The sequence below is a fragment of the Phascolarctos cinereus genome, unplaced genomic scaffold (assembly GCF_003287225.1).
Source record: "Phascolarctos cinereus isolate Bilbo 61053 unplaced genomic scaffold, phaCin_HiC Scaffold_8;HRSCAF=390, whole genome shotgun sequence".
In the NCBI taxonomy this organism is placed as follows: Eukaryota; Metazoa; Chordata; class Mammalia; order Diprotodontia; family Phascolarctidae; genus Phascolarctos; species Phascolarctos cinereus.
Window position 1 is genome coordinate 49,845,065 of NW_027556291.1, and position 24,831 is coordinate 49,869,895.

At 42.0% G+C, this 24,831-nt stretch overlaps 1 protein-coding gene and 1 non-coding gene across 3 annotated transcripts in view; one reads left to right on the forward strand and one right to left on the reverse strand.

Moving 5' to 3' along the window:
- The window catches only part of TENM1 (teneurin transmembrane protein 1), a 649,974-nt gene that overhangs the window by 74,228 nt on the left and 550,915 nt on the right, over positions 1 to 24,831 (forward strand). The gene's annotated exons all lie outside the window — the stretch shown is intronic.
- LOC144455082 (U6 spliceosomal RNA) lies at positions 23,939 to 24,046 on the reverse strand. Its single transcript, XR_013483745.1, has one exon. It is a non-coding gene; the product is annotated as a U6 spliceosomal RNA (small nuclear RNA).

Consider the following 24,831-nt stretch of genomic DNA (forward strand, 5'->3'; position numbering starts at 1 on the left):
AGTCCAAATCCTATAATTGATTGATTCACTTGAGAACTGTACTCACCTGGATAAGATTTCAGGGTGTGGTACAAGGGTGCCCTTTGGCAGTCTGGTGAAAGCTATGGACTCCCTCTCTGAACCAAGTTTTAAAATGCTTAAAATTTTACATGTGATCACCAAGGAAAATAATTATGTTGAAATATAATGAACAAGATAAAAAAATGTATGATATGGTTTATAGCCTCTAGCAGAGCAGTTTGATACTTATTGGAAGTGGGGTCTTATTATTTGATTGACTGATTCAGTTAACCCTCACTCACCTATTTTATGCATATGGAAGTTAAGATTTGAGAAGATGAAATACCATGGCCAGCATTATTATTTTTTTTTTTTTTTGCTTTTTGGTGAGGCAATTGGTGTTAAGTGACCTGCCCAGGGTCACACAGCTAGTAAGTGTCAAGTGTCTGAGGTCAGATTTGAACTCAGGTCCTCCTGATTCCAAGGCCGGAGCTCTATGCACTGTGCCTCCTCGCTGACCCAATGGCCAGCATTATTAGGCTACAAAATGGGGACTTGAGCACAAATCTTCTAATTCCAAGTCCACTGCCACGGACTGTGCTATGCTGACTTTGTATAAACCTTTAGAATTTGGAAACACATTTTTGTTGTTGCTGTTTAGTAGTTTCAGTCATGTCTGACTCTTTATGACCCCATTTGAGGTTTTCTTTGGCAAAGATACTGGAGTAGTCTGCCATTTCCTTCTCCATCTCATTTTATAGGTGAGGAAACTGAGGCAAACAGGGCTAAGTGACTCACTCAGGGCCATACAGCTAGGAAGTGTCTGAGTCTCGCATTAGAACTCAGGTCTTCCTGACTCCAGGCCTAGCACTCTATCTACTGCACCACCTAGCTGCCCATAAACACATACACTGACTCCATAATAATAATAGTATTCTTTAGTTTATAAGATGACTTTTTATCTCTAATCAGGAGGGTATGTACTCTGAGTTATTTTTCTAGCAGTAAAGATACCTCATGGTCATATGGAGGTGACTCAAGCTTTCAAAGGACGGCTTAAGTTTTGTTGGCTTCTCTTAAGTTGGAGAATCTTCAAGTCCTGATCAGCAACAGCCCGGGCCTACTGTTCAGAATCATGTTTGTATGGAAAGATTCAGCACCAGAAAGTTGGGTGCTAGAGGATGTAATGTTTGGGTCATGAGGACCTCTGAAACATATAAATACACGTCTGTGGTGGGAATGGCAGAGTGGCAGTAATCCATCAACCGTGAGTAGATATTAACTTACTTTTGGGGGTGCTTCATACACTACCGGGAGACTGTCCCCATTGATATTCCTCCCATATATGAGATCAAAGGACATGCAGACATCACAACTCAGTGGAAGGATGGCTTCCGTACAGGTGTCAGTGGAGTAGATTTCTTCATGCATACCCCCATCCTTGCTGGATTCTTCCTTCTTTCTCTCTCCTGCCCCATCCCGAATGGTCCCTTTCCTCTGTCTCTCTCACTCCAATCCCTAGTGATCTCTTTCCTCCCTTTCTCATCTCCTACCCCATCCTTAGTAATCTCTCTCCTCTCTCTTTACCATTTCTCATCTTTCCATCCCTCTCCTCTCCATCCCTCTCCAGGTTTGTAAGTCCATGTGGCCCAATGTCCAGCTGTGCCCTACAGGGACTATGGGAGGTATTAATCTGTTCCTATCCTCTTTACTGGAATAGTTCCCTGCCTTATACTTTCAGGATTGTTAAGGATTCTATTTTCATAATATAGGAGTTATTCTTGTGGATATCTATATTCTTTGCTGAATTAATATTTGATTTCATACTTCATGAGCTTGGCAGTTGAGCTTACACTGTATTAGTGTTTTCAGCCCTGAGTTCCAAGAATTCCGTTGTCCATGTACTGAGAGGAAGGGAAGGGAATAAGCATTTATGTAGCATGGACTATGTTCCAGGCACTATGCTAGGCACTTTTACAATTAGTACCTCATTTGATCCTCACAAAAACAACCCTGCAGTAGGTGCCATTATTACCCCCCATTTTACAGTTGGAGAAACTGAGGCAGACAGAGGTGAAATGACTTACCCAGAGTCACACAGCTAGTAAGTGTATGAGGCTGGCTTTGAACTCAGGTATCCCTGACTTCAAGCCCAGCACTCTATCCACTGCACCACCAGCTTCCTCTGAGAGTCCCTACTAAGTTTCTCTTGAGCAAAATTGTGTAGTTAGTTTTAAGCGCTCAGCTTTGCAGGCACACTATGACCAAGGCTCAAAAAGAGTCCAAAGAACTGTGGTACCCCAATATTTAGAAGGGGTGTGGCAGATTCGACAGCTAGTGAAAATTGGAGGGTTCCCCTTCTAGAGCAGGCTATATAAACATGAGACAGAAATAACAAAGGGAAATACAAGGAGATAGGAGGGTGGACCTAGAGGGAAAGAGGTGCCCAAAGAACAGGCGACACATTGCTGGTAGAAAAAACAACATACCTGGGGGATGAAAGGAAGGAGTGAGGCAAGAGAGAGATGGACATGCACGTGTGCACGCGCACACACACACACACACACACACACACACACACACACACACATACTCACACTCTCTCACACTGATTAGGACAGAGACACAGGTAGACATACACGCATGTAGAAGAATACACACGTGGAAAAAGGGCATGCAGAGAAAGTTCCCCTGTTCTACATATTCGTACACACAGAATCTTTTTAAGGAGTAACAGTTCTATTGGATATTGCCATTAAAAAGCTCTCAACATTGTGTTATTTTTGCAAGTCTCAGCACAGTGGTGGTGACATCACCACTTAGAGTTTGTACCTTGCACTGGATGTAATTAAATTGTTGTTAAATTGTTGTCCAGAGGCTCTCCACCCCTTCTGTCCTTTCCGAAGGAAACTCTTTTTTTTCTGCAGTTAACTTTTGATTTTCACCATATTTATTATCCACTTGATAGATGGGCTGTAAGGGACATTACCGTCTGAATTAAAATTTAAGGATTGGACTAGAAGTCGAAGGTCAAAGAGTTTCTAGCTCTGTAAGCTTCTCTTGCTTGTTAGTTGCTGTGTGCTTAAGGTATCCAGATTAATTTTAATAATAATTAAACAGTAGAAGAAAGAATATAAACCTGAAGGGAGGGGAATCATATAGCATCCTTGAAACCCTCTAGAATGTTGAGGTTTTGATAATTTCCTATTTTGATTTCACCATATTCTTCCTCTCCTCCATTAGCATGGAGTTCAGGCATAGGGAGTGGACCTGTAATTTTACTGATATAGATTTCTCACAGCTAAAGAAACTCTCTCTACCAGTGCAGATCAGCACCTTCTCTGTAACTTACAGCCTTAGACAGTTGCCTAGAGCACGCAGAGGTTAAGTGACTTTCCCAGGGTCACACAGCCAGTTTGTGTCAGAGATGAGGCTTGAATTTCCTAATGCCGAGGCTGGTTTTCTATCCATGCTGACTCTAGCATGGATAGCATATGAGTTGGTCTTATGGATGAGGACAGAAAGAGAAAAGTTTTTATAGTATCTGGACATTGCTGATCAGCTGAATAATTGACTATCTCTGGAAAAAAATAAAATTTTAATCAAATGATACTCATAATTCATCCTTATGAATTACCAGTTCTTTTCCATTTTTTATAGCTGGTTATGAATGAATGTAGGAAAGCTAAGCCTAAAGCCTAAGGTGTCTTTCATTAAATTCTTCAATTTGAGACAGGTAGGATGACATTTCTGTGATTTATTTAATAAGATACCCTCTCTCTCCCACAGTATTATTGTTATTTAATATTTATTGAGCTCCACAGACTGAAGAGGGAAGGAATCTTGACAATAAGAACAAGGCTGATTCTACTGCATGGTTGCCAACTGGCTCTAAGGAAAAAGTTAATTCATTAAATTTGGATCAAACCCATTAGCACTGTCCATCTGGAGGGATTATGATTAGCAGTGATGCCTTACAGTGGGGTGGGAAATGATAGTAGGGCAGAACTAGATCAGCACCATTCATGTAGACAAGACTTACGTGTTAATAGTTACAAATATCACTGAGACTTTAGTGGGTTGGACATATGACTAAAACATAGTACTGAAAGGCTGTATCTTATCGAAAAGGAACAGAAGAAAGAAAAGGAGAGGGAGGAGACTTTCATTGTACGTTGAGAAGATAAAATGGTTAGATAGCGGTTTTAAATACAGAGTTCCTGGTGTTTTCTAAAAGAAATATTTGATGGGAACCTCAGGATCTCTGGGTTCAAGTCTTCTGAAATATACTGGTTGTGTGGCCCTGAGCAACTCCCTTAACCTCTCTCAGTCCTCTGACAACTCTCAGAGATAATGAATTGCTATCAGATGGCAGCATGGGTCCCCTATCTGCTCTCAGATGGGGCTGTTATTCCATGAAATTCCATCCGTCTTTGAGATTGCCTTTGCAGCTCTTAGATTTGATGATTCTGTGAAGACATACTCCTGTGATGGAATCCAGAAAGGAGAGAAGAGAATCCTCATGGAAGATGTTTGGGTAAGGATTGACCAAGGGAGAAATATGAATGATATTATCCTAGGCATAAACTTCCAACCATGAGGCCAAGAGGAGGAAGTAAAGAAGTGCTCCAAGTAAAAGATCACAAAGGTGCCACATAGGCATGAAGTGATTGTGATAGTAGCTTCACAGAACCACCCCGCTGTTCTATCACTCGCACACAGGATAAACCTACCATGTACAATTTCATACAGGTCACTGGTAAAAATAGTAAGCTTCACAGGGCTAAGGAATTTGCTCAAGCTCTCTGTTAGACATGGTCTGGTCTTCCATCTCCTGATACAGGTCAAGATTCCTTTTTTCTTCATCAAATCTGTTTTCTTATTGTTTTCAACTCTCCATGATACTGTAGAATAGAGCGATATTCCTTGAGTCACTTCTCTTCTGAGAGCCTGTACAGATAGCATACAGAAATGGAAACATCAATTCTCTCACTGCAAAATTGTTTCTGTTCATACCTTTCGTACCTTTAATTCCATTTAACAAACATTTCTTAAACACCTACCATGTGCCAGGCCCTATGCCAAGTGATGGATACATGTAGACAAAAATGAAGTAGTGCCTGCCCTCAGGAGCTTACATTCTACTGAGGGGGATATGGTATGCACACAGATAAAAGTTACCATTTCCTAGAAAGAAATGGAGAGATCACAAATAGCTGGGAAGGGGACCTCAGATAAAGTCCTTTAAAGAAAGATTTTGTGAGGAGGTCCCAGGGTATCCTGAAGGCAAGCTAGAGGGGGAGAGATGTGGGTATAGCAGTGCCCTTTGGTGTCTCTGAGATCCTCACATACCACAACCAGAGCTCATTATTCTGTGTTAGGGCCAAACTAGCTCTGAGCAAAAATATGTAAAAGTCCGAATTAGGCTTTATGGGATGGAACTGTTGATTTTGCCTTACTTTGAAGCTGAGATTTGTTGATTCTCTAGAGCAAAAACCAAACTGCTTTGGGGTAAATACAAATGACTAAGCCTAATAAGATTCATGGTGCTGGAAAATTAGATTAATTAAATAGGATTTGCATTAAAGCTATTTGGAAGGTGAACCCAGTCCAAAATATATTCCTATGAGATATTTGTTTGCAGTGTCATGGTCTGTTATAATGAGCTTGATTTGTGAATGATGCTTGGGAAGGATCAAATAATGGATCATTCTAAGAGAAGAGATGTTCATTCCTTTCTCTCGTCTCCCACTTTCCACTGGGTCACCATGAATTTGAGCAATCTAGAATAAATTGTGATCCCTCTTCTCCCCCCCACCCTAGGAGAGAATGCCAAGAGATAAGCCATCATTGTTTAGTGGATAGAGAACTAGCCTGTGAACCAGGAAGACCTAAATTCAAATCCCACCTCTGAGCCATACTGGCTACATGACCAAGTCACTTAACCTCTCAATGTTCTAAGCAACTCTTAAGATCCTAATTTGCAGAGAAGGTATTTTGGAAGAGGGAGTTTCCTCATCAGAATTTCCTCTACCAATGAAGTCACAGATTTAGTCCCTATCCCTTTAGAGTTGGAAGAGAGCTCATCTACCATCTAGTCCAACTCATGCCAGGAAAAGAGTCTTCATCACCATACCTGACAAGTGGTCATCTAGCCCCTGGTCAAAAAGCTCCAATGAGACCCTCCCCCTATCAAGGCAGCCCATCCCATTCTTGCACACCTATCATTATAAGGAATAGCTTTTCTGACATTCAGCTTAAATTAGCTCTCTTCAACTTGCCCCCATTGCTCCTGGTTCTATCCTCTGGGTCTAAACAGAACAAGTTTAATCCTTCTTCTACTTGGTAGCTTTGCACATACTCAAAGACAGCTATCATATGTGCCCACTGAGTCTTCTCTAGAGGAAACCATCACAGTTCCTTCAGCTGATTACTATATGACATGAACTCAAGGTCTATCATCATTCTGGTTGCCTTCCTCTCCATGCTCTATAATTTAGCCATGTCCTTCTCAAACTATGACTCTCAGAACTGAGCACATTACTCCAGATGAGGCCTGATGAGGAGAGCTTATAGTGAGTGGATCTATTCCTGGAAGCTATGCTTGTCTTATAGTAGCCCAAGATTACATCAGCATTTTTGTTTTCTTTTGGTTGTGACATCCCACTGCTGACTCGTATTGAGCTTGCAGCCCACTGAAAACTCCAGATCACTTTCAGACACACTGCTATATAACTGTGACTTTGCTCCTTCCAAAATTAGGGGGTTTTTTTCTGAGTGTAAAATAAGTTACATTGATCCCTGATGAATTTTATCTTATTAGATTCAGCCCAATGATCTAACCTGTCAAGATCCCTTTGGATCTTCACTCATCCAGTATGCTAGCTGTCTACCTCCCAGATTTTACCATCTGAAAATATGGTGAAAATGTCATCATCTACCCCCTTATAAAAGCCATTAATAAGAATATTAAACATCACAGAACACAGAACAAATTCTTGGGACATTTCAGTGCAGACCTGCCAAGTTGCTTTTGATTCGCTATTACTCTTTGAATCTGGCCATTCAACTATTTCTGGACCCATTTAATTGTCTTATCACATCAAAATCTCTGTAAACTTTCCACAAAAATTGTATGAGACTATCAAAGGCTTTGCTAAAATTTTGGTAAACTATAATTGCAGCATTCCTCTGATCTATTAGTTAAATAACCCTGCCCAAAAGAAAATAAGGTTAGTCTGGCATGACCTGTTTTTGCTGAAGCCCTCCGGGTTTTTTGCAGTAAGTACTTTTTTTCCCCTCTAGGTGTTCATTAACCATCTCTTTAGACATCCATTCTAGAATTTTACTTGTTATGGAAAGCAAGAACACTAGTCTCTAGTTTACAGACTGCTTTTGTGCCTTGTTTGGAAACTGGGACAGTTTCCCTTTCCTCACTCCTATGATACTTCTCTCATTCTCTGTGATCTTTGAGATGTCACTGATAGTGGCTTAGCAGTCACATCTTCCAGTTCTTTGAGTGCCCCAAGGGTGTTGTTCATTTGGACCAAGGCACTTGAATTCATCAAGGACATATAGGGGTTCTCTTACTATCTCTTTATTTATCTTGGGTTTCAACTCCCTCTTAGGCCATGTTTGTCCTGGAATTTCCAATGCAAAAGTCATTTTCCTTGGCAGAGAAGACAGAAGCAAAATAAAAAACTGAGCGGCTCTGTGTTCTCTCTATAGACAGTTATCATTGTCCCATTCATCAAAGGCAACCATCCTATGTCTTCTCTGATACTCCTCTTTCCTCCAATAAAGATTTTTTAAAAATCCCTTTTTGCGGTCCTTAGCTTTCCTCTTCAGCTCTGGATCCTATGGGGACTGTGAATTTTTCTTTATTCAACAGATATTATACTAAATACTACTGTGTGGACAGTCTTCTGTTAGGTACTGTGGGAAATGCAAAAAGTAGGTTACACATATTTTCAGAAGCTGTTCTCTGTCTCCCCCTCTCTCTTCTTCTCTGTTCTCTCTTCCCTTCTCTCTTTGTTTCTCTTTCTGCTTCTCTTTCTTTCTCTTTGTCAACTGTCTCTCTCTTTCTCTCTCCTTCCCTTCCCCACCTCCTTTAATCTTAGACACAAGTCAAGACCATAGGCCTAAAAGATACCTTCTGTAAAAGCTAGAATCTCAATCATTGCTCTTCACCTTTTTTTGCAGGAAGTTCTTGAAGAGGCATTGTAGTACAGGGGAAAGAACCTCATATGTGGAGTCAAAGAAATTGAGTTTGAATCTCAGGTCTGTTACTTTCTATCTAGTTTCTCCCCCTCTTGTTGCCTCAGTTTTGTTCTCCTTATAATGACATGGTTTGACATGGCCTCTAATTTGGTGAACTCCTTAGCGTGTGCTTATTTAGACCTGTTCTCCCCTCATTTTTTTTCTAGCCAGGCTTTCTTTGTCTTTAAGGGGACTAGTTTTTTTTTTCTCTTTTTTCTTACTGTCTTGCTCCCTCTCACCTCCCACTCCCAAAGAACCTTACTGCCACCTTTTTTTCTGGCAATTTCTCTTCCATTTAGGCTGTTCTCTCCAAGGCCTTCTCTGGAGACTTGGGGTTTTAATTTCAGGATCCAGAGATTCTAGATTCTGGTTCTGAAAGAATATCTGCAATACGATTAATTAGAGTAGAGCACTATATGACTATGGAGGGAGGTGCAAATTGTGAGATTTGGGGTTTCCAGTTTCCAATCTATTTTAGGAGGATAATAAATCTGGAGAGTGAAATTGATTCACTCATTAAATAAATTGAAGATACTTATAGCAAACAGACCTTTTCTTTTTCATGATCTGAGAGAGGCATTGAATTAAACTCAATTTGCCGAATTAATCAATGAAATGACAGCAGCTGTGCCTATGGCCACATATCCTGCAAAACATATTGGATTTACTTAACAATGAGACACAAATGTTCTTTCTTACCATGGAAACTAGGTCCTTTCTTGCTTCCATTTCTGGTTTGCATATATGTACCAGGTGGTAGAATGAAAGAGGCCATTTGGTATAGGAGGAAGAAGATTTTTCAAACTCAACCAGATCAAGATCTAAGCATTGTCACTATCATTGACATACAATCGAAGCACTTTTAAAATTGGTTAAGGGGTATGGGGGTAATAATACAAATAATACAGTAGCTGACATTTTATGGCCCTTGAAGCAAAGCATTTTACGTATGTGATCTAAGTTGATCCTCATAGCTCTGTAAGGTAAGGTATTACTGTTGCCAGTTTATGAATGAGGAAAGTGGGACTGAGAGGATCACCAAGGTCATTCCAGTAGAGTAGATTGTTGACTCGGTAGTCAGAGATCACATAAAAACTAACTGCACTAGAGGTCTGGTAGCCCAGGGGATAAAAGGCTGGCCTCAGAGTCAGAGCGACCTGAGACTAAATCCTGCCTCAGATGCTAAGTGTGATCCTGGTTAAGTCTCTTGACACCTTTTTGAGCTGACTCTCCTTGTCTCTAAAATGAAGAAGTTCTAATGAGAACTTCTGTAAATTTCAGAGTGTCATATAAATGTCAACTCTCATTATCATTGAAAATATTATTACAGTCAAAAAAGTGCCAGGTCTGTTTTCTCAGCATTCAGGAAGAGGCTTCAAGGTGGGAGAATGGAAAGGGTGAGAGTGTGCAAAGTCCCATAGGAGCAGCAAGTTAGAGTAGCAGTTGAGCATTGGAGATGTGCTGGTATATTAGCATTCCTGCCCATAGTGAGAACAGCAGTCAGTGTTCTTGGGGTAAAATCTTGGGATGACATACTATTCAAAGTCAACTCTTGAGAGACCCCAGTGATACATCCAGCGGCAACATTCGCAGCCTCCTCAAATCACAGCTTCAGAGGAAACAGAAAGGGAGTGGAGTAGTATGTGAGCAACTCAAAACCCTATCCTTCTGGGAGATGTGAGGGGAACATCCACTGGGAAGGCCTCCGTTGTAGAGGAAAGATTTTGAAGATTGAGTGCTCTGTGAAAAATCAAAGCCAGAAGGCCAGCATCAAGCTAGCTTCTGCAGCTGTTGGGCTTTGCATCGTCTTGCATTCTGAGAGATGTGGGCAGTGTTTCATAGGAAAATACCACAAAGAGATCGTTGTATGATCAAGTAAATGCTAGAGTGCCAGGCCAGCAGCCTCCAGGCATAAAAGAGTTGAGGAGACTTTCAAGTTCCCTCTCAATGTATGGTTTTAGTACTTTGTGAAGGCGATAGCTTATTTCATCCTTGAATAAGAGGGGAAAGGTCACTCTGACCATCACGATCATAGATCCCCAAGATGGTATTTCAAAAAGTATGCAATGTGCTACCAATGGGCTCGCCTTTCCTAAGGTGATCCAGTCCAGTCTTTAATATTCCGTTGTCTGTGGCTGAGAGATCTCACGGCCAGGGAAACAGATTTGCACATGCTGGGACATAAAAGAGCTGCTTATTTGAGCTACATCTGATCTGGAGTACTAGTATTACTTTTTTAAAAGAATACCGGCTGCCTCTGGAATGCCTTATCTTTCCCATTGCATGTCAGCCTGCCCTCAGCTCTATCCTTTGGTGTGCTGCTCCAGACAGGCATTTCTGGAGAACATATTTTTAAGTAGCAGGCCTTTCTCAGGTACTGCAACTCCATGAAGTTGATAGCCAGCTTTCAATGATCTTTCCCCGGCGGGCCTGTGCAGCAGCATTTAGGCCAATGACCTGTCACCTTCATTAGACCAGGCCCCAGTGACTGCTTCCCCAGTGTAGATTGCATAGAATGTTGACCAGAGGCATCATTTTTAGTTTTTCTCTTGAAACTCTGAACATAAAATTGCTTTTGAGAACTAAGTGCAGCTTATTAGAGTTAATAATCTTGTCTTAATTAAACAGAGTTGGAGCACAATAGAATAATCTGCCAGTTTGCTCCAATGCTTCCCCGCCACCTAATTCATTTTTGGCAATGTATAGTTCAGGAAAGATTACAACTCCTACTGCATCTGTCAGTTCATGTGCATTTTGATGTCAGTGCCTCAGAGATAGAAACACACAAGGACTTATCTCAGAGCATAGTCAATGTCAGCCATGTGTTAGTCGCTTTAAAGTGACATTGCCCGAACTCAGCATCCTAGGGACCTGGGTGGATAGCTGTGCACATATGGTTCTTTTAGATCAGAAACTCCTTGAGAGCAGGCATTGTCATTTTTCTCTTTGCATCTCAGTAGCTCATATTCTTTTTTTAATTAACTAAAATAAAATGCATGTCTTTCTAGCAGGTAGTAAACTCTACTATCCAGGAATGGAATGGAAAATCCGATATGAGAATCTGGCTCATTAAGTATGCATATTGCTAGTTTTTGGAGAATAATAATATAGATGCAAGTTGTATACATTTCAGACCCAAACACTGATGAATACAATATAATTTTCTTTTAGAATTCAGAAGGAGTTCAGTCTCATCATTATGAATTTCACAAATGAATTCCAGCTTGCAATGTCCATCCTAAATGTGGCCTTGATTAAATGCCTTGCCCTTTCTAGGACCTAGTTTCCTCATCAGTTAAATGGACTAGATGGATCTCTATGATTCCTTGTGGATCGAAGAGTCTGTTCTATCCTTGCATTCTTAAAAGGGGATAAAACAATAACTTATCATTCTAAAATCATGTACAAGTGTATTAGAGAGGGGCAAAACAAAGGACTACATTAAATGAATTTGTGTGGTCACTCACCCATCTGTTCAACTACGAAAGTATAATAATAATTATAACTGACATTTATTTAGATTTATTATTTATTATTTATTTAGATTTGCAAAGGTCTGCTTTACCTGCAAGATTGCATTTGATCTTCATGAGAATCCTGTGTAATAGGCACTATGACTATTATTATCTCCATTTGACAGATGAGGAAAACTGAGGCTGAGAGAGGTTAAGTGACTTGCCTTAAGGGCCATACAGCTGCTAAGTGTCAGAGATGAGATTTGAACCCAAGTCTTCCTATTTTGGGGTCTACTATTCAATCATCTACACTCAAGTGGTATCAAATCACCCTTCTGGAGCCCTGCTCAAGTTGTTAGAAGAGATCCCTCCCAGAATTGAATTATTTAGCACCAGTCTAGTCATGCAAAGCTTAAAAAAGTCAACCTGAGCCCCCACCCTGGGCTGAAGGACAGAAGTAGCATTCATCTGAGTCTGGGTACCTGCTTTTTGTCTCTTTAGTTTGCATTCTTCCAAGTTCCTACCAGGTTTGTCTGTCTGCTTTCTAGCTGAAATTATAAAGCCTTGTTCTTCAGCTAGGAATCAACCCAAGACACAACTGAGTCCCCACACTAGTAGAGAATCCAGTTGGCACAGTAGCACATCAAACATAGTTTGGACCCACAAATGGGTCAAGTATACTCTGTCCCATGTTCCATATCATCATGCCAAGTCAATATTCTCGTGGCCTTAGGTTTCAAAAGAAAGGACGATGAGGTTGCAGCATTGCCTGGTATGGGGTATGCCTCTTAGTAAAATGAAAGACACTTTGCAGACAAAAAGCTGGCATGTTGCATGCTTTTGATTTTGCCAGCAAGCATGCCATATGTCCCAACATTCTGCCACTTCCTCCTTTTTATTTCATCTGAGTGCCTTCTTCCCATACACAGAGCTCTGATGCAGTTAAGTCAAATGGGCAGCACGCTGAACTGACGTAGGTAGCTGTTAGTTACTTCAGAAACGACCAGCATGCGAGGTCTGCTTCTCTTCAGGTGAGGTGCTATGGGAGCATAGGAAGAGCAAGGGACTAGGTGTCAGCACACCTGGCTTCACTTTCAAGTCCTTCAGCTGTCTTGCTCTCTGTGAGCTTGAGTGTGTCCCCCAACTTCAGTTTCCCTGTCTGCAACTGCCGATAATAATCCCTATCCCTCTGCTCTGCCTACTTCACAGGCATGCTGGGAGGATGAAATGAAGCACTAATACTTTATAGCATCCATTTGCAGATGGATAGGAAAGCTAAAAATCTGAAGAAGTGTAAAGACCCTCCACAAATACAAAGGACTGTCTCTTAACGGACCAGTGAATATCTACAGGGACGCCCACAGAATTTCTAGGAGAAGATGGGGTAGGACCACTCTGCTGATCTCCTGGCCATTTGGAAGGGGGAGGGGAAATCTACTGTCCTAATCTTCAGGGTTTGTAGCTCTCTGAAGAGATTCCCTTTACTATGATGCTAAGGTCCAATGTAGCCAGGAAATTAACCCCAAAGTGCTGCCTCCCTTAGATAGAAAGGCTGCTAGAACAAAGTCTCCCCTAAATAGGCAGGGGAGATGATTGGAGCAGCCTCTCCTGACTGGTTGAGGGATAAGAAGCACTGCCACAGAACTCTAAATGGGCAAGTTAGGTCTAGAGCCAACGCACAGGGGCAGAAAATCCTTCATGGGATATCTTATTGTTAGAAGTAAATGAGAGTAACCCCACTAACAGCATGCCCAGCGTTTTCTAATGATGGCATGTCTGAGCCTAATCCCTTACTTGGATTAAGGGAGGAGGGAATAGGGATAGGGTGGTTGCTTTTAACTGTTGAAGGGCTGTCATGGGGAGAAGGTTTTAGACTTGTTCTGCTTGGCCTGAGAGAGCAGAACCAGGAGCAGCAGGTAGAAGTTACAGAGAGGCAAATGTCTGCTCCCTTCAAGGGATGAGCTCCTTAACTACTGTAGCCATGTAAAAGTGGGATAAGCTGCCTTAGTAGGTGGATCCCTCTACACACACACACACACACACACACACACACACACACACACACACACACACACACACACACACACACCCCTGGACAACACATATCACTCCCATGGCTAGCAGAGATTGCCAAGCAAAGACAAAAGTGGCCAGGTTTGGAGGGCAATGTTAATATTATATTCACGTACTGCTTTAAGGCTTGCAAAGTACCTTTTGAGTTCCTCTTTCAAAATATCGAAATTGAGGCTCAGAGAGGGAGAGAGACTTAGAGAATCTCAGAATATTAGAGGTGATAGGCACCTTGGAGAGCATTTTGTCCAATCTTCCCATTTTCTAGATGAGAAAACCAAGACTCAGAGTGGTTGAATGACTCATCCAATGTCACATAAGCTGTCTCTGGTCAGGCTGGAGTTTAAACTCTGGTCAACAACATATCTGACACCACATGCAGGGCCCTCTCCACTATACTGTGTGGCCAATGTCACTGCATTTGTTGCTACCGTCACTGTCTACAACAATAAATATTTCTTGGGTACCTACTATGTACAGAGCTCTAAATAAGGGACAATGAGGGACACAAGGAAATATCAGATACAGTCTGCCCTCAAGGATTTAGTTGATGGGGGAGGATTTTCCATTAAACAGACATATATAAATCAAAAAAGGTGATAGAAACTAAAGGCTGTTCTATTTCCTCCTAAACCCTCCCCCTTCCTACTTTCCCTATTACTGTGGAGGGAATCACCATCCTCTCAATCCCTCAGGCTCCCCACATAGGTGTTGTCCTCAACTCTTCACTACTCTTACCCCCCATATCCAATCTGTCACCTAGTGGACCTATGGATTTGCCCTCTGTAATATCTCTCCTCTGACACCGCTACCGCTCTGGTTCAGGCCCTCAATACCTCACACCTGGACTATTGCAATAGCTGCTGGTGTGTCTGACTGCCTCAGGTCTCTCTCTACTCCATTCCATCCTCCACTCAACTGCCAAAGTGATCTTCCTAAAGCACATACGTCCTACTATATTACCTCCTCCTCCACTCAACAGACTCAGGTGACTTCCTATCAATTCCATGATCAAATACAAAATCCTCTTTGGTTTTCAGAGCCCTTTATTATGTAACCTCCTTCTACCTTTCCAGCCTCATACCTTATTTTTCACCACATGCTCTTTTGTTCAGTGACACCAGCTTCCCCGCGGTTCCACAAACAAGAAATTTCATGTCTGGTCATTTTCTCGGGAGGTCGCCCATGCCTAGAATGCCCTCTCTCCTCAGCTCTTCCTGCTGACTTCTCTGCTTCTTTAAGGTCCAACCAAAATGCTGTTTTCTACAGGAATCTTTTCCTAATCCCTGCTTAATTCTAGTGCCTTGTCCCTGTTGATTATTTCCTTTTTAATCCAGTATACATATAATTTGTTTGTACATGTTTGTTTGCTTGTTGCCTCCCCAATTAGATTGTGAGTTCCTTAAGGGCAGGGACTGTCTTTTTGCCTTTTTTGTATCCCCAACGTTTAGCAGAGGGCCTGGAGCCTAGTAGACACTTTGTAAATCATCATTGATTGATTGATTGTAACAGTGGTCCAGACAGCAAGTGATATGAGAACAGACAGAGGTAGGAATGATTCCTTCAGATTGGGGTGCTCAAGGAAGAATGGGCTGGGAGGGGGAAAGCTGTGAGCAAAGTCATGGAGGAAGGAATATATAGGGTCATATTTGGAGAATTATATGCACATAGTATAAGACATTAGCCTCACCCGCTATGAACCCCAGTGGCCCAACCACACATGTCCCCCCCATCCCTAAGCCTACCTGGGCTATTGACTGTGAAGGAAACTAAACAAAGGATTGTGAGTGCACTAGAATAGACCTCCAACTATTATTGGTAAAATAAAGTCACTTCTGCTGGCCTTGGCTAAGTGACACCATCTTTGTCTATGAAGGACAACACCAGACCCAACAGGGAAAAAGAAATTACACATTTGGGGCCCAAGTACAAAAGTAGGCATTAGCATCATTTATGATACCACAGAGTAGGGTATGAGGAATCCCAAATTGGAAGAGCTGCCATGTTTACTGTATTTCTACTTATTCCTTTGCACCCTTGATATTCTTGGAGTAGAAGTGAAATTAAAATATTGAGATCAGAGCCATTTTGATTTTTTTGTTTGTTTTTTTGCTAGGCAATGGGGTTAAGTGACTTGCCAAGGGTAACACAGCTAGTAAGTGTCAAGTGTTTGGTCTGAGGCTGGATTTGAACTCAGGTCCTCCTGACTCCAACATTGCTCTATACACCGCGCCACCTAGATGCCCCACTCACTTGGCCATTTTGAAGGAAAGCAGTGCCATGTGCAGGATATTCAACCAGGATACCTGGCCATCCTTTGTATTGTGAAAACTTGGTGCTGGCTTTTTTTTTTTTCTGTTTGATTTCAAGGGAATGACCATGGGATAACCGAAGCCTAGATCTGAGTCCAGATTTCAATGATGGATTGAATTTCAATCCAATGAATGGATCAAATTCAAAGTGGAAGGAAGTTAGCCTTTACTAAATTCATTTTCTTTCTAGAGAAAATTATCTGGTACCGTTTCATCACTTTGTGTAATGCTATTATTTTCTGGTTGTTATTTGACTAATTTCAATCTCAAGTGTACTAAAAATGTGATATGATCACCAAGTAAGCCAGCATTAATCCAAGAGATCTCATGACAATTTTTGTCAAATTAGAGTTGGAAAAGTATAAGAAGAGAAGTAAAATATTATTATTCTCAGGGAATCATTTATTATGAGGTGGTAGTTTACCAGTCTCTTAGTAGCCAAATGGACCCAGCCCAAGTTTAGAGAAATATTTAGGATCATTTAAAACCAATGGAAGTTTCAGCCTTATCATACTTGTAAAAAGAGCTAATAGTAATGGGAATGTCATATTATCTCTGACTAAGGCAAATGTTTAAAATAGTAGATCTGTTCAACAGTCTATCTACCATAAAACATACTATGTTGAGTACCAGTTAGGTACCTAGGACTGGGCTAAGTTCAGCAGGGACTGTGAAGAGTATCAGATGTGACTTGGGCTTTCATGGAACTTCCAGTTGAGTGGTAATGATAAGGCTTACATACGTGAAACAGAGAGCAAGTCAATGGCTAACTCTAAGGGTGATTATAAGGTCACAGGAGGCATAGAACATTTGGGAAGGCTTCATGGAGGCGATGGTACCAGGTATGGAAGACACAGATAATAGATTAGATGGCAGCATCACAATACAAAAATATCTCAGCAGGGTGGAAGAAGGGGCTGAATCCACTAAATTGCAATTTAATAAGGAAGGATATAAAGTTGGGTTCAGAATTTCATGCACATTTTTCCTGCAGGAGGTATCACTTGATCTGAGCTTTGAAGGAAGCAAGGAATTCTAAGAAACAGGGGGAAGAGTGGGTGTAGCCTGGGCAAAGGTAGCAAAACTGGAGATAGAATGTCCTCTATGGGGAAACAGAAAGCCGGCCAACTTTACTGGACTGCGCAGGGCATCTGTAGGGGGCGATATGCACCAGTAGAGCCCTGGCCTGGGAGCCAGAAAGACATAAGTACAAATCCTGCACCTCCACTTACTACTTGGGGAACCTTGGGTAAGACCCCTTTCTCAGTCTCATTTTCCTCATCTGTAAAATGCAGACAATAATACTTGTTTGGATGTTAAAGCCCTTCCCATCCTGACTTCTGCTTCCCTTTTCCAAGTTCATTGCATACCATATGAAAATCACTTAAATGAACTGTTTGTCCTGGGGAAGAGGAAATTTAGGGAGAGCATGATATTTGAAGTGCTGAAATGTAGAATAAAAAGATATTGAGAGGTAACACTCATACAGTGTTTTAAGGTTTGCAGAGTTCTTTATGAATAGTATCTCATTTTAGCAGAATTGTTGTTCCCATTTTACAGATGAGGAAACTGAGGAAAACAGAGATTAAGTGACTTGCCCAGGTTCGGGGAGCTAGGAGATATCTGAGGCTGCACTTAAACTGAAAGGACAGATATTGTTTTCCGCATAGCCCCAAGGTGAAGAATCTGGGCCACTGAATATAAGTCAGCAAAGCAGATTTTGACTCAGTGTAAGAGAAGACTTCCTAACAACTAAATCTATCCCTGGAATTCCTCATTTGGGATCTGTGAAGCTGTTTTTTTGGGTTTGTTGTTTTGTTTTTTTAAGATAAACTGTATTTCAGTATGATTGGTTTCCTTTGTAATCCTCTGTATTTTATTTTTATTTTAAATTTTTTTTTTAGTTTTTGGGCAATTGGGGTTAAGTGACTTGCCCAGGGTCACACAGCTAGTAAGTGTCAAGTGTTTGGTCTGAGGCCGGATTTGAACTCAGGTCCTCCTGACTTCAGGGCCAGTGCTCTATCCACTACGCCAGCTAGCTGCCCCTGTATTTTATCTTATGTATTTGAAATCATTTTGCTGAGAAGGGTTCATTAGGCTTCACAAAACTGCCAGAAGGGTCCATGATACAACCAAAGTCCAAAAGTAAAATTGGTTGCCCTGGTTGGTAGTAAGTTCCCTCTCACTAGAAGCTTTTAAGCAGAATAAGTATGATCATTTGTTAAGGATGTTCTAGGTAGCATTTACAATTTGGGTTTGGACCTAATGACCTCAATGATCAGTTCCAACACTGAGATCCACACAGTTGCAGGGTTGATAAGATTCTGATGAGTAGGAAGGAGCATGAGGGCACTGGAGGCTGGGGAGTGGTGTTTGTTAGCCTATGTGGCAAGCATATTGGGAAATGCCAGCAAGTGTGAATGGTTACAACGGCCCCGAAAGCCATAAAAAGGAAGAAGAGTCTGGGTATGAAAGATTGATTTGAAGAGGGAGAGACTAGAGTCACGGAGACCAGATAGGAGGCTTTTATAGCAATCTAGCAGTAAGGCAAACATTGGGCTAAGGAGCTACCTTTGGGAATGCTAAGAAAGGGTCTACACCAAAGGATATTTGAAAGAGAATAATGTCTGATGATGATATGGCATTTTAAGGTTTATACAGCACTTTACAGACATTTTTACTTTAGCCTCCCAACAGCTCTGCAAGGCAGGTACTATAGGTATTAGGATCACCATTTTGTAGAGGCAGAAATTGAGACTCAGGGAATGGGTGTACGTGTGTGTGTGTGTGTGTGTGTTGTGTGTGTGTGTGTGTGTTGGAGGGGCCTGGCTTTGTATAATTGTAGAGTATAAGAGCCTTATAAATAATATATTGAAGAAAATATTGACCTTAGTTCTGGATATAATTAGATCAGTGGGGTCTCAGCAGTGTAATGATTTACACATTTATATGACCCCTTCAGTCCATATCACTGTTCTCCATAATGGCCCCCAAAACCCATTATCAAGGGCTGAAAACTGTTGTAGTATTTCCTTCTCTCCTCTTCAAAAATATAGAATGTACTTGAGTGAACTAGCTACTCAGGTCCAGGATATTTTATTTCATCTTACCTACAGAAAATCTAATGCTGAAAATGTTGCTTTATTACATCTTGTCAGGAGACAGGTTATAGAATATGTAAGAAATAGGAGCCTTTACAGGAAGGACTAGATACAAAGAAGCCATAATATGTGGCAGTTCCCTCAAATCACATCTTTTCACAGAACAATAATTCAATCCTTCTTTCAGTTATTCTAAAATAGCAGTCAGACCTGAGAAAAACATTGACTCTGCTTGTCAGAAAAAGACACCCCACCTGCTTCCAAACAGCACATTGAACCAAAAGGCCCTCGGAGTTTGCTCACAGATTCAAGTTCTAATTGCTTAGGTCAGAGATGGAACCGCTCCCTCCAGTAATTATATTGTTAGCTCAGCTTGCATGTGAAGATGGCAAAGGAGATCCGCACATGGGATAAGAGTTAAGTGAAAATCATGGGCCAAACAACCAGTTCAGGATAAGCACTCACCCCATGGTCCTGTAGGCCCAAGGTGGGCAGCAGCCCCACTCTCGGTAGCCCAGACCAAGGTACAGAGATGGAATACATCTAGAATGACCCAACAGTCTCTTTTCTATCACTGGGGCACCCACATTGACTTTCACAGGGGTAGCTTGAAGGCATTACAGTGGACAAAACTTCCAATAGAGAGAAGATGGAAAGAGATACAAATTCCATAGACAGAGCTCATAGGGGACCACTCACTTGAAAACATCAGAAAGGGGAGCCAGTGAAAAGTGGGATGAGTAGGAAGGCAGTGAGGTTAGAACACCTCTACTGGGGTAGCTAGCAATGCAGGAAACTACTCCATCCCATTGGCTTCCCTGATCTTTCACTTTATTTGTGTGTGTGTGTGTGTGTGTGTGTCATAAGCCCCTTCCCAGAAAAAGGAAACTAATTATATTGAATTATAATTTATGGATTAGAATTTTAAAAAATTGTGGTATAGTTTACAGATCCCCTGAAATCTGTACACTGACCCCTGAAAGCATAAAAAGCTCCCATACTTGATCTCCTTATCCTACTCCTCTGTCCTTACCCCTCTTTTCATCTCTTGTACACTTTCTCTCTCATCCATCTATCTTACATCTGATAGAATATAAACTCCTCAAGAGCAGAGACCGTGTCATTTGTCTTTGTGTTCCCGTTGCCTGGCTCAATGCCAGACACGTGGGTGCTTCTTAAATGCTTGTTGATTGATTCATACATTCTAATGGCAACAATGGCAGAGTGAGAAGAAGCATCAGAGTCTAGCTAGCTCCTTATGCCTTCTCAGCAAAAATCTAGAAAATGCACTAGACCAAATTTGGATTGGTAAAGCCAAGAGAAAGTCACCATGAGTCACTTTTGTGGCCCAGGGCGGCGTAGGGAGATGGCTCTGCAGACACTGAGGAAGGGGTCTGGCCAGGAGGTGTATGGCAGCAGGGAGTATTCCAGTGCCTAGGCACTGACAGAGGGTGAAACACTGAGACAGAAGGAAACTCTAGGGGATCAGTAAGCAGACTTTGGAGGCAATTTTGTCTCCCACTACCCAATTCAAGGTCACAGATTCAAGGTGGAGAGGAGCATTTGTGAGTGTTGGCCCTAGTGTACTGAGCACAGAACAAGTTCCCGGCAACAACCAGTAGCTGTGCAGCTCTGATCCCAGGAATAGAGCACTGTGGCGAAAGGGGGGGCCACTCAGCAGGCCAAGAATGGCTGAGTCAAAGAGCAGTCTACTAAAATTCCCAACCATAGACAAGCAGAATGGGAAATGAGACAAGAGCTGGGAAAGAAAGATGAAAAAGAAATAACAGCTTGGAAAACGAGGTACAAAACCATACTGAAAAAAATAACTCCTTGAAAATTAGAACTGGCCAAATGGGAGCTAATGATTCAATGAGACATCAAGAGATATACTCTGATGGTTTCACCTATCATCTCTGTATGGGTAGGTCTTTGTCCTTCAGCCCTGACTAGCCCCTCCTCCTGAGCTACAGGCACACATTTCTATTTGCCTCTCAGAACATCTCAAACTGGATGTCCTGGCAAGACCTCTACCTTAGCATGTCTGGAAATTAGCATCTTCCCCCTCAAACTTGTTCTTCTTTCTGTGTTTCTTGTTTTTGGAAGTAGCACTATTCACCCAGTCTCCCAAGTCCAAAATTTCTAGGTTATCTTTGACTCATCCTCATCCTTCACCTCCCATATTTGATGAGTTACCATGTCCTGTCAATTCAGCCTCTCTTCCATCTGTGCCCCAGCCCCCTTGCCCCTTTACAAGTCTTTCTTCATACCTAGATTAATATAACTGCCCCCTGCCTCCACTTTCTTCAATTCCTCCATTCTGACCTTCCCACTATGGCCCTTGGGCATAGATCTCATGCCTACTGATTAAGACCTAGTCTCTTTAACTTGTCAGTCAAGGCCCTCCAATCTGTCACCTCCCTGCCTATCCAGCCTTAGCTCAGGTCTAGTCATTCTTCAAGGCTCTGCTTCGTGCCAAACTTACCAAGAATGTTCACCCCTTTGGTTTGCTAGTCAAGAGAAAACTTTTCAGATGTTTCCCGGATAGCTGGAAGATTAACCAACAAGTATTTTATTAGGTAGCTATCTACTCTATGCCAGGCACTGTGCTAGGCTCAGGAATACAAAGATGAAAATGAAACAGTCCCTGCCCTCATGTAGTTTGCATTCTAATAAGTGGGGCAAAATGCATGTACGTAGGTATGTTCATTCCACATACAAATCAGATATAAGATAATGGCAGGTGGAGGTAGAGAACCAGGGAAGGCCTTAAGCAGAAAGTGGAACTTAAGGTAAACCAGGAATTCCAAGAGGTCAAGGTGGGGAAAATGCAGCCTCAGAAAAGACATGGAGACTCAAGATAGAGTGTACAGCTACAATGGCCATCTCATACCCAAGAACAGCAAGACGGCCAATCTGACTAGAGAAAAGTCTCTACAGAGGGGAGTAATGTGATGTGGGAGACAGCTGGAAAAGTAGGATGAAGACAATTTGGGAAGAACTTGAAATGCCAAACAGAGGAATTTCTATTTGATCTTAGAGGTGATAGGGAGTCACTGGAGTTCATTCAGTAGGGGAGTAACACAGAGAAATCTGCACCTTGGGAAAAGCTCTTTATCAGCTGAGTGGCAAGTATGCTGGAAAGGGGAGAGAGACACAAGGCAGTAAGACTATTTAGGAAGCTTTTGCAGTAGAACAGAAGACAGGTAAGGATGGCCTGAACTAGGATGGTGACTATGGAAATAGGGAGAAGGGGGTATACTCGTGACTATTCTGGGTCTCCTGCCTAGCAAAGATCAGTTGCATTTTCCTTCTTCTTCATTCCCTATTCATTAATCTTCCTGCCCTCAGAATTGGCTGCCCCCCCCTTCTCCTTAGGCTAGCCATTTCCCTTCTTTTCTGGGGTCTTCCCCAAATTGTCCAAGAGACTCCCAACACTCTGACAGAGTATTTTTCTCTTGAGTTACTCCTTCATTCCGCAGATTCCCAGAACTGGTTGGCCCACTTCCCGGTATTGCCTGGTCTGTTCCCTGGCATCCAGGAAGGAAGTTATACAACCACTCCTCCCCCACTCCCCCTTCCACATGTACAGCCTGCTCATCCTCAAAAGTGTCAGGGAAAGAGAATGCTAGAACCACACAGCTGTAAGGATCCTAGCTCTCCCCAAGAATATACATTTTACAAATTGTGCCTTTTCTCATTACAAAATGAGAAAACTTCTCTGCCCAGAGAAGGCTAATGACTTCCCCAAGGTCAAACAACCAATGAGCTACAGAACTACTGTTGAATATTAAATTGATGAGCAGATTTCTGCAGATTGTGGTCATAATGCTTTTATGTATTTTCACAATTCAAGTGCATTTTAAGAAAAATCAGTCCACATGCCAGCTTTGTAGGGTAGATAAGACAGGTAAGATTATCCTCAGCTCACAGATGTGAAAACTGACACCTAGCGAGTAGTCACAGCTCTGAATTGCAACCAGTGTCTCCTGACTGCTCACCTAGGACTCTTTGCCCTAAGCCAGAGTAATCTGGCATATTTGGCTTTTGCTCATTGCAATAATTGATGGCCTTATTTATGTACATCTCCAAAGTATAGCTCACAGCAGTCACCAGGGTATCTTACCCCACCCTACCTGCAAGAAAGATCAAGTCCACAGGGAAGTGCCTGGAGCTAAGGCTTCCAGTACTGGGCCTGACACAGAGACAAGTAGATGTGTGCCATAGTGAGTGGATCCAGGAAGATGTTGGTACAGATTCTACCTCTGACACTTGATTATTGTGTGACCCTGGGCAAGCCAGTTAAACTTTCGGAGTCTCTCCTGGGTAAGATGGGGAAAGGAAGGGAATAAGCATTTATATAGCAACTACTATGTGCCAGGCACTGTGCTAAGTGCTTTGTACAAATATTATCTCATTTGATCTTCACAATAACTCTGGAAGAGGGTGCTATTATTATCATTCCCATTTTACAGTGAAGTAAACTGAGGCAAACAGAGGCAACCTGCCTTGCTCGTGGTCACATAGTAAGTGTCTGAGGCCACCTTTGAAGTCTGGTCTTTCTGGCACCAGGCCCAGCGCTCTAGCCACTGTACCGCCTTTACTGAATAATTAAGTCTGTAGCTACCTCATAGGAGTGTTGAGAGGCTCAAATGGGAAAATGTATGTAAAGCCCTTCTCATACTTTCTAACGATGTAGAGACTTTTTATTTAAGAAGCCAAACTCGTTATCTTTTTAAAAATAAATATGGAAGGCTTCACGAATTTAGCATGGCGTTCGTGCAGAGGGGCCATGCTGATCTTGTCTGTACAGTTCCAATTTTAGTATGTGTGCTGCCTAAGTGAACACTCAATGTCTTTCCATCTAAATTTACCCCCTCCTACAAACTTGTCAGTGAGCCAACATGCATTTATTAAGCACTTACTATGTGTCATTCACTTGCTTATCTCCAGTCTTCCTGGTCACCTGCTGGAAATTTCAGAGCCATTTTAAATTGTGCTTCTTTTAGTCCCCTCCATATCCAATCTGTGGTGACATCTTCCCATTCTACTTCCATCTTCCTCACTCCCAGCCCAGTGCTGTCTCCACTGCAGTACACAGTATACCTTCTCTTCACTTCTATGGCCAACAGCCTAATTCAGACCTTTCGTTCCTCTCACCTGGATTATTCTCAGCCTGTCCTCACTGTCTACCTGTTAAAGGTTGCTCCTCTTTGGAATCCATCTTACATATAGTTTCCAGAGTCATCTTAAGGCCTAGGTCTGACTCTGTTACCCCCTGCTCAACATCATCCATGGCTCTCCCTTGCCTCTAGGAAAAACTACAATCTCCTTAAGGCTGGCTTTTAAAGCCTTCTGCCATGTGGCTTCCATCAACCTTTCTCATTTTATTTACATTATTCTCTTTCACAAATTCTTTCTGTTTCAGCCAGACTGGACCCCTAGCTCTTCCCTGGACTGACCATGCTATCTCTTGCCTCCTTGCAGTCATGCAAGCTTTTCCCATGCCTGGAATGCAACTCCTTTTTTTGTATCTCCTTCGCAAGAGCCTCATCTTCCTTCGAGGTTCAGACTCCATGCCTTTTCTTCAATGAAGGCTTTCTGGCCCTCTTTACCTCCCCCCAGTTTTTAGTG